General features: G+C 38.2%; 1 long non-coding RNA gene across 1 annotated transcript; it reads right to left on the bottom strand.

The window, feature by feature from the left end:
• Positions 1–1,697: 1,697 nt before the first annotated feature.
• Positions 1,698–7,782, bottom strand: LOC146516289 (uncharacterized). Its single transcript, XR_014874637.1, has 2 exons — positions 5,733–7,782; positions 1,698–5,555 (listed from the first exon to the last, which is right to left on the bottom strand). It is a non-coding gene; the product is annotated as an uncharacterized LOC146516289 (long non-coding RNA).
• Positions 7,783–8,000: the final 218 nt, after the last annotated feature.

Raw genomic sequence — 8,000 nt, 5'->3', positions numbered from 1 at the left:
AGTTAGACGCAATAAAAATGAATATCACAGACTGTAACAGGAACTGCCTGGTGAAGAGAGTGGAAAGGTCAGCAGAAAAATTGGATTTTCTCTCTAAAAGGAGACCTCGGTCTCCTGTGGTCTCAACTTTATATCCTAAACCGGAGAAAATCCCAGAAAATGCTGACTTTTGCTTTAAAGAGCCAAAGAAAGTAAAATCTGAGGAGCCGTGTACCAATCGAGCAACACGCCTCCTTTCATTAAGATTGCCATGTATCCTGGACACACCTTCTGTATTGTGCTCCTCCACTTCCCTATATACATGACTAGTGTAGGAAGATCCTTGACCACCTTTATAAATGACAAATAAAGCATGGTTTTATTTACTTTCATAGTGTGTTTAGTTGTGTACTGTCACCTGGGGGAAGTGTCAGAAGCAATCATGGGCTACTCTTACTCATGTTTGTGCTGTTGTTGGTCCTTTGAAATAGCATTTCCTGCAGAGAGGGGAGAAGTCAACATCTTTGTAATGAATTGAAAGTGAGTGTTAAAAACAATGAAAGCTTTCCACTGAAGCCACTGTATGTGCTGCTAAAACTGCTTTATTGATCTTTGAGTATTTTTTTCACTATTTTCTCTCTTCATAGTTAACCCCGCTGTTGCTACCTTTCCTCTACACGACCATTATTCAACCAATTAGGATGAAGGATTTTGTAGCCTCAAAAGCAGAGATGATTATTAACCGAAGGTGTCAAACGAGCTTTGATTTGTGATCTGTGAGACAGTCTTGATACAGAGAATGAGGGACCCCTCAACAACACCAGTCAACTAAACCTGTATTTACAAATGTCGGCCTTAAACTTGTTGGCGCATGGACTATGTACTGCTAGAAAACAAGTAAACAGGGATTTTGTCTATGTCACTGTAAAAGTAATTCACACCAAGATAGCTGAATCACTCGACTTTAAGATTACATTTATCCTGTTGATAGGTTCACTGTTCTGATCAGTGAACACTGATTCGTTCTGGGACGAGACTGAAAAAGCGAGATCTTTTTCTTCTCATAAATACATGGCGACATTTCTTTATGTTTTGCTTCGAAGCAGCCAAACTATTAAAACTTTAACTTTTTTAATGTGATCTTCAGGCTTTCTGCAGGCTTTTTCTGTGGTTGTTTTCTTGCTCATTTTCAGTGCAGTCCTTGCATCTGACCATTTTCAGAGTAACCTGTCTTTATTTCTTAAGGAACTTAACATTTACTTAATCAAACAGAAACATACTGGCCTTGAATCAAAATAAAATAACCTAACTGGATATCTGTTCCGTGAAAGAGCCATCTTCAATCAATGATCAAAGAATCAAGAATGAAAATGAAAATGAATTATTATTGTTTTTATACACAGGTGGTTAAAATCTAACTAATCTAAAATGTCCTTGGGTCCCTAAAGGGTGAAATTGAGACTGAAAAAGGGATTCTTGTGCTGCTGGGCATCTGATAGTCTTCACAACCATTAACTAAAAATGCATTTTCTGGAGCAATCACGGAGGCATTGATGACTGCTGGGAACCCAAAGCTGAGCTGCTTTACTGAGGGGACGGCTGCAAGCTTATCTCTGTCACTTAAAATGTTGGAGGTTTTATTAGTGAAAGCTATTATTCAAGTCATTCAAGCTCTAATAATTATAAACAATCAGCAAAACTGACTTTTAAATTTAAAATTTAAAATTGTCAAGTGTCCACACAGATTGTTTTAATTAGCTGTCAATATTGTGACTGTATATTTCACTGATCACCGTCAAAGCATAACTATGACACACTTTGGCTCGCATGGCTCAGTTAGTACAGTGAGCAACCAAAGAGTTTGTTGTTTGTTCTTCTGCTACACAAAGACAAAGAAGTTCATTTAAATTGATTATTTATTTTACTGCTTTTTCCCCCCAGAAATAATTCCTTGTGGCACTTTGACTCTCATAGTGGAGAGTCAGTTGTGCTTTGAGGCAACTGTTGTGCGCTGCTGTGGTCCTATATAAGTTTAACACAAGTGAAATTGGAGCAAGAAGAGTTTGTCCTATTGATGTATTAACACCTGTTAAGCAATAAAGTTCTATTTGAGAAAGATGTCCGCCACCAAGAGAAAAAAACAGCTGACTAGTCAGCCAGTGTGTTTTGTTGAAATCATGTCTCACCACTCAGCAGTCTTAGAAATGCCTCTAGCAGTTATTTAGAAATTAATTGCAGTCCCTATTAAAAAGATGATGATGTCTTTGTCACAAAATAAGTTTTTAAAAAATATATATTTTTGCATATTAATTATTTTTCTTGTTATGCTTGCAAATTGTTACAAGACAAACTGATATCAATTTTCAGTTGTATGATGACTGAAAAAGTAAACAATGGACAAGAGAAACACCCTTCAGCCGTGTGATGAGTGCTGACATTGTGCAATTTGTCCACCAGAGGTCACACTGCAACTTCCCTGCTAGCAACACTTTGGAAGCACAAACAACACAACTGATCTGAGCAGAATCTGGCAGAGCATAAACAAGTAAATAAATAGCTACACATAACAAATGTATGAGAAATATGATTATGTTTTGTGGATCGAAAAGTAAAAAAAATAGTGACTAATAGATTGTAATATAAGATTTTTAAATCCCCAAATCTCGCTATCACTATTAGAAATCATATAGTGGTGAGGCACTAACATTAAGTGTTTAATTAATTAAACACTTAATCTAGACTTCCAACACAACATCTGTAGTTCATCTCACCCGAGCAGGTGACCAGTGTCATACAAATTTACATTTTCAATACATTAAGCTAAGAACAATGATATGTAGAGTTACCATCCTCTCTGCTAATGACTACATTATGCCGACCACCATGCAGTTGAAACTGCCATGTCACCATGTTTCTCCTAAATATTTCTATTAAGGATTCCTTGAGTGCCATTTCTTTGGGATGGTACAAAAAAATCTGTTATGTTTGTTTTTGCACTTGCACAAGCTCAGCAAGATAACTTCATAATGAAATGTGTAGGAGAACACCGACAAAGATTTCTCACCATCTCTCAACCATCCAGCCAATCATCTAAAAGATATATCATTAATCAGATCAGGTTTTAATCCAGTGTCATGGCTTCCAAAAAGCTGCACATACACAACAACCATAATGGTACAGATGGCTGCCACCAAGAGAAATCTTTCTGGAACCACGTCTCATCACCCAGCAGTCGTCTTAGAAATGCCTCTGGCAGTTAGTTTAAGAGTCGTGCTGTAGCCCTTGTGTAAATGGCAAGAGAGAGCTGCAACTTTTTTTTTCATTTTTCAAATCTATAAAATTGTTGAGGGGTAACCAATCTGGCATCAGATCAGCACAAAGCTGTATTCAATTCTTTTAGATAGTGAACCTTTCAGACTGGCAAAATATATCAGATGATTCAGAGCAGTGACATTCTGCCCAACAATAAGAACTCGAATCAGTGCTTTCTGTCATTGACACATCAGCACCACCTCTCTCCTAACTATTTTCTGCCTCTTCCAGCCCAAAGTATCACATGTGCATGTCTGTGTTTTATAGCTAGTCATGTCTCTCCTGTCCACCAACGCAATTACTTTGTCTCCTTGCTCTGCACACCCATTCTCAGTAACCTCCTCTGCTGAGAAGACCTTGCCCTTACAGCTGCTCTTCATTAGTGTGTCCATTTCACATTGTGTATATACTCAACATTATTTCTTTGTTACTGTTACTTTACAAATTCTGTAAGTTGTATTGGAATTCTAGATGTCCTTGTATACCTCATCTTTTCATCTGTCTGTATGACCAAACTGCTATTTTTCCCAATTTAAATGAGTTGAAATTCTTCCTGGGTGTCACATTTCCACCCTACTAACCAGATATTGCTGGCTTTCTAACCTAACCCACCACCACACTAATTGCTGGCTACTCCAGATTTTAAACTGCCCCCAATTTAAATTCAGCTGTTCACTGGAAGGGGGGAAGAGTGACTTAAATCACACAAGTAATTACATGGCTAATGAGGCTGGGACCATTTGTAGTGGAATAATTTTAACCTCACACATTATTCATGCAGCGAAGAAGCTGGACAAGTGACAGGCATAATAAAGATATGAGTGAAGAAGTCTATTACTCAAGTTCTTATTAATTATTAAATATTTCATCGCAATCCTCAAAACTGTGTTGTTTCAGAGTACTGAAGACAGTCATACAGGTTACTAAACAGGGGCAATCTTTTTTAGTAATTAAAGAATACGATTACATTTATTCCAATAAAGCAGTCCTGCATAAGTGAAATAAAACACAGCATGTCATGATATGATAAAAAGAAAAGAAAAAAAAAACACATGTTGCAATTGAATCGAATCTTCAATTCAATGGTCTATTGCACCTCTGCTCAATTTAAGAGAGAACAGTGAGTGATTTTCTCTGAGTGGTGCTCAAGCTATTAACGTCCCCAAATAGGAATGAAGGTAGAGTGAAGGACCTTGGAAAGTAAAACCCTTCAGGAGGCAAAGAAAAACACACCTGTTGCTATGACAACCACTGAAAAGAATTCAGGGGGGCAGCTGGCTGGCTTCAAAGCTGCATTACTTTGACTCTTGTGCCATCTTACGGTTATTATTCACATTAAACATAACTGATGTACGACAGTCCAAACTCAAAGACTGGCTTGCTCCCTTTTAAAAGGATTTTAAACAATTCAGCTTCATTTACAAAATGTCAAAGTCTAATAATGGTTGACTTTGACATTTAATAAAACATTATATTATATTATTATATGAGGTTTAAGGTAAAGTCCTTAAAGCATTACAATAGAAACCAATGGTGCAAGAATACCCTAAGCCATCTGCTGACAGTGGATAAAATGAAGGGCTACACAAAGGCCCAAAATAAGTTAGACAAAGACTACTTTGAACCGTGACTCATGCAAAGCTACTCTGACAAGAATAAAATTATCGAGTTGGAAGTTATCGGCCAGCACGGTGGAGAGAAAGTTAGGTGTGGCTGTCTCACAGCAATAAGGTCAAGAATTCAACTCCACCATCTGGCCGGGGCCTTTCTGTGTTTGCATGTTCTCCCCAACTTCCTCCCACAGTCCATAGACATGCAATTCCTGGCGTTAAGTTAATTGGTGACTCTAAATTGCCCATAGGTATGAATAAGAGGACGAAAGGCTGTCTGTCTCTATGTGAGAGCTCTGCGATAGACTGGCGACCGTCCAGGGTGTACCCCGCCTCTCGCCATATGACAGCTGGTGATAGGCTCCTGCGACCCTGATGAAGGTGAGCAGAGAGAATGATTGGATGCATAGAAATTATCGAGTTGAAATTTGCATAGTAGGTCTCCTGTGAATGTCTGGACATTTTTGTTTTGCAACAGTTTTGCTTTCTGTTTGCTTTCATTAAGAACTATTGAATGAATAGATCACATAAAAAGAGTATGAGTGAGAGTCCGAGAACTGGGCATGGCAGCTGCAGAAAGAGCCATTGGAAATAGTACTCTGGTGCCATCTAGTGAATTTTGTCTTAATGTGCATTCCTCAATTCCTGCATATTCTGTCAAGACAAAAAGGGGAAAAAAACAACAAATGCTAGAAAATATTTTGTTACTAGTCTGGGCATTATTATATTTGTAACTTACCATTAAAGTGTGCTGGCCAGGTTTTAAGCGCAGCCAAAAACAAAGATTTGTGTGTGTGTGTGTGTGTGTGTGTGTGTGCGCGCGCACATTACCTTGACTAGGTACTGTCAAGGTAATGTTTTTTGACAGTATGGGTCTTGACAAAGGCCAGGAACCTGCGGTGAGAGAGGAAACTGTGTAGAGTCATCCAATCATCAGTCAGAAAACTCATGGCAGAGCTCTGCAGTAGGCCTCCATGTATCTAATCGTGTCTCTTACACACAAACACACATATACGGAAATGTAGAGTACACTCCTCAGTACCCTGCAGAATAATCTTGTGGAAATGATGATGATGATGATGATGAAATGATGTTTTTTTTTAATCGTGTACTTATCTAGGAAAACTCTGGCCCCGGGAATGTGGAGAGTTAAAACAACTCAAAAGCTGTTTTAAAGGTTTCTTTAAAAACAAAACTTTTTTAGCGTTAAAAGCAGTTAGTAGTTAGGTATACTTTAATTCTGAAAATATGAAGAAGGACTAGTATGGAAGAGGATTACGGCCACTGGAAAAAGAAAAAAAGTGGGGACGTCTTTTATTTCAGAATTGTGAGAGAGAAAAAAATACATCCCCACTCCCCCCCCAGTAGCCCTTCTGTACTACAGACTTCTTCTGTAGTCTAGAGATACTGGACTTGATTTAGATTCTTGACATTTTGCTACTTTGACAATTCCAGTTTTTCATAGAATTTCATAAATTTCTATTTATCGATAAAAATTGATTTTTCGATCCCTAGCTGCTCAAGGCTGCATGTTCCACTCTGAGCATGATAGTAACCCCAAGCTGCTTTTTGATGCATCCATCATTGTAAATGTGTGTGAATGTCAGATAGAAAGCCCTTAACCCTCTCGAGGCAGGCGTTGCAGATTTGCAACAGTTAAAAACTAACAGCCTGATTACCCCACATACATATTTTATGAGGTTTTTTTACTCAGAAGTACCACTGCAGGACTTGGTTGTGCATTAGCAACAAAAAACTTAATTTGAGCCTGAGAGGGTTAAGCATAGAAAAAAGAAAAGCGCTTGTATGGGTGTGAATGGTTGAATGAGGCATGTTGTGTACAGCGCTTTGAGTGCTCAGGTAGAGTAGAAAACTGCCATAAGAACCTGTCTATTTACCATTTTTCCAATAAAACATTAGACATAAGAAAGATGTGTTCACTGCAAGCAGCCTAGCTTCTTGATTCTAGTGCCCTGTCAGTTAGTATCTCCTTGATGATCCATACAGTAAATTCCCCATCAAGTAGTGAAGAAGGTTAGGGCCTGTGGATCATGCACCAGGGTATTGCACGCCTGCATGATCATTTTACCCCAGGAGGTCAGGGTCAGAATAAGGAGATTCCTGTACTCGTTGTATTGCGCAGTAACAGCACAATTAAAGGGTCTAAACATGGACCAATCTCTGCCAACAGCATATACTGACATCATATTGTAATCATTTTAGCCTGCGAGTCATTGAATATAGGCCATTCCTCAAATGTCTGCATGTCTTGCCCCCCACTCCTGCTCAACTACGTGTGTGTGTTGTGTGTTTTTGACGGTAGGTCAGGAGGACTCCACACCCACTCAGGAAGTGTAGTAGTGGAAGTAGGGCGGGGCTTTGAAGAGTGTTGCGTGACAAGACTGAAGAAAACAAGAGTGCAGCCTGGCATCAAACAAAGACACACACACACACACACACACACACACACACACACACACACACGCACACACACGCACTCCAATCCTTCATTCACTAACACGCACGCAAATGAACTCACACATGCACACAAGCAGGCTCTTTACGATTTTATGTCGCTTCAGGTCAGTTTAGCTCTGCCTTTTCTACACATTTAACTGAACTGAATGCAACCCCCCGCCCAGTTTTATCTACTCTATTTCACAAGGCCTCTTCTTTTTCTTTAATTTTCTATGCATGTCACGTTCTATTTATCTGCATTATTTGGTCACACAAAAAACAACTACCAATGAATTATGCTTTTGTTCCAAATTTCAAAGAAATAAAAGAAAAAATCTCTATAAGATATATGTAATAAATTGTGTTTTGTTTAAATCAATGATAAAATTGCACTACATATTTAATGAAGATTGATTTTTAGAGTTTTTATCAAAGAAAAATATCAACAGAAAACTAGAAAACATAAAAAACGTTATTTTCAAGGTGTTAAAATTTTATGTAAATTAGACACTTAAGTAATACTGTAACAGATCAGTCACAGTATTACATGAAATGTTTTCACATGTATGAACTGTTATATGATTTATTAACAAGCTGCTGTCTTATCACTGAGCATTACATTTTGAAAGTCAGAAATCCTTT

Source organism: Neolamprologus multifasciatus, chromosome 6, assembly GCF_963576455.1.
Source record: "Neolamprologus multifasciatus chromosome 6, fNeoMul1.2, whole genome shotgun sequence".
In the NCBI taxonomy this organism is placed as follows: Eukaryota; Metazoa; Chordata; class Actinopteri; order Cichliformes; family Cichlidae; genus Neolamprologus; species Neolamprologus multifasciatus.
This window is presented reverse-complemented; position numbering and strand designations above follow the sequence as displayed.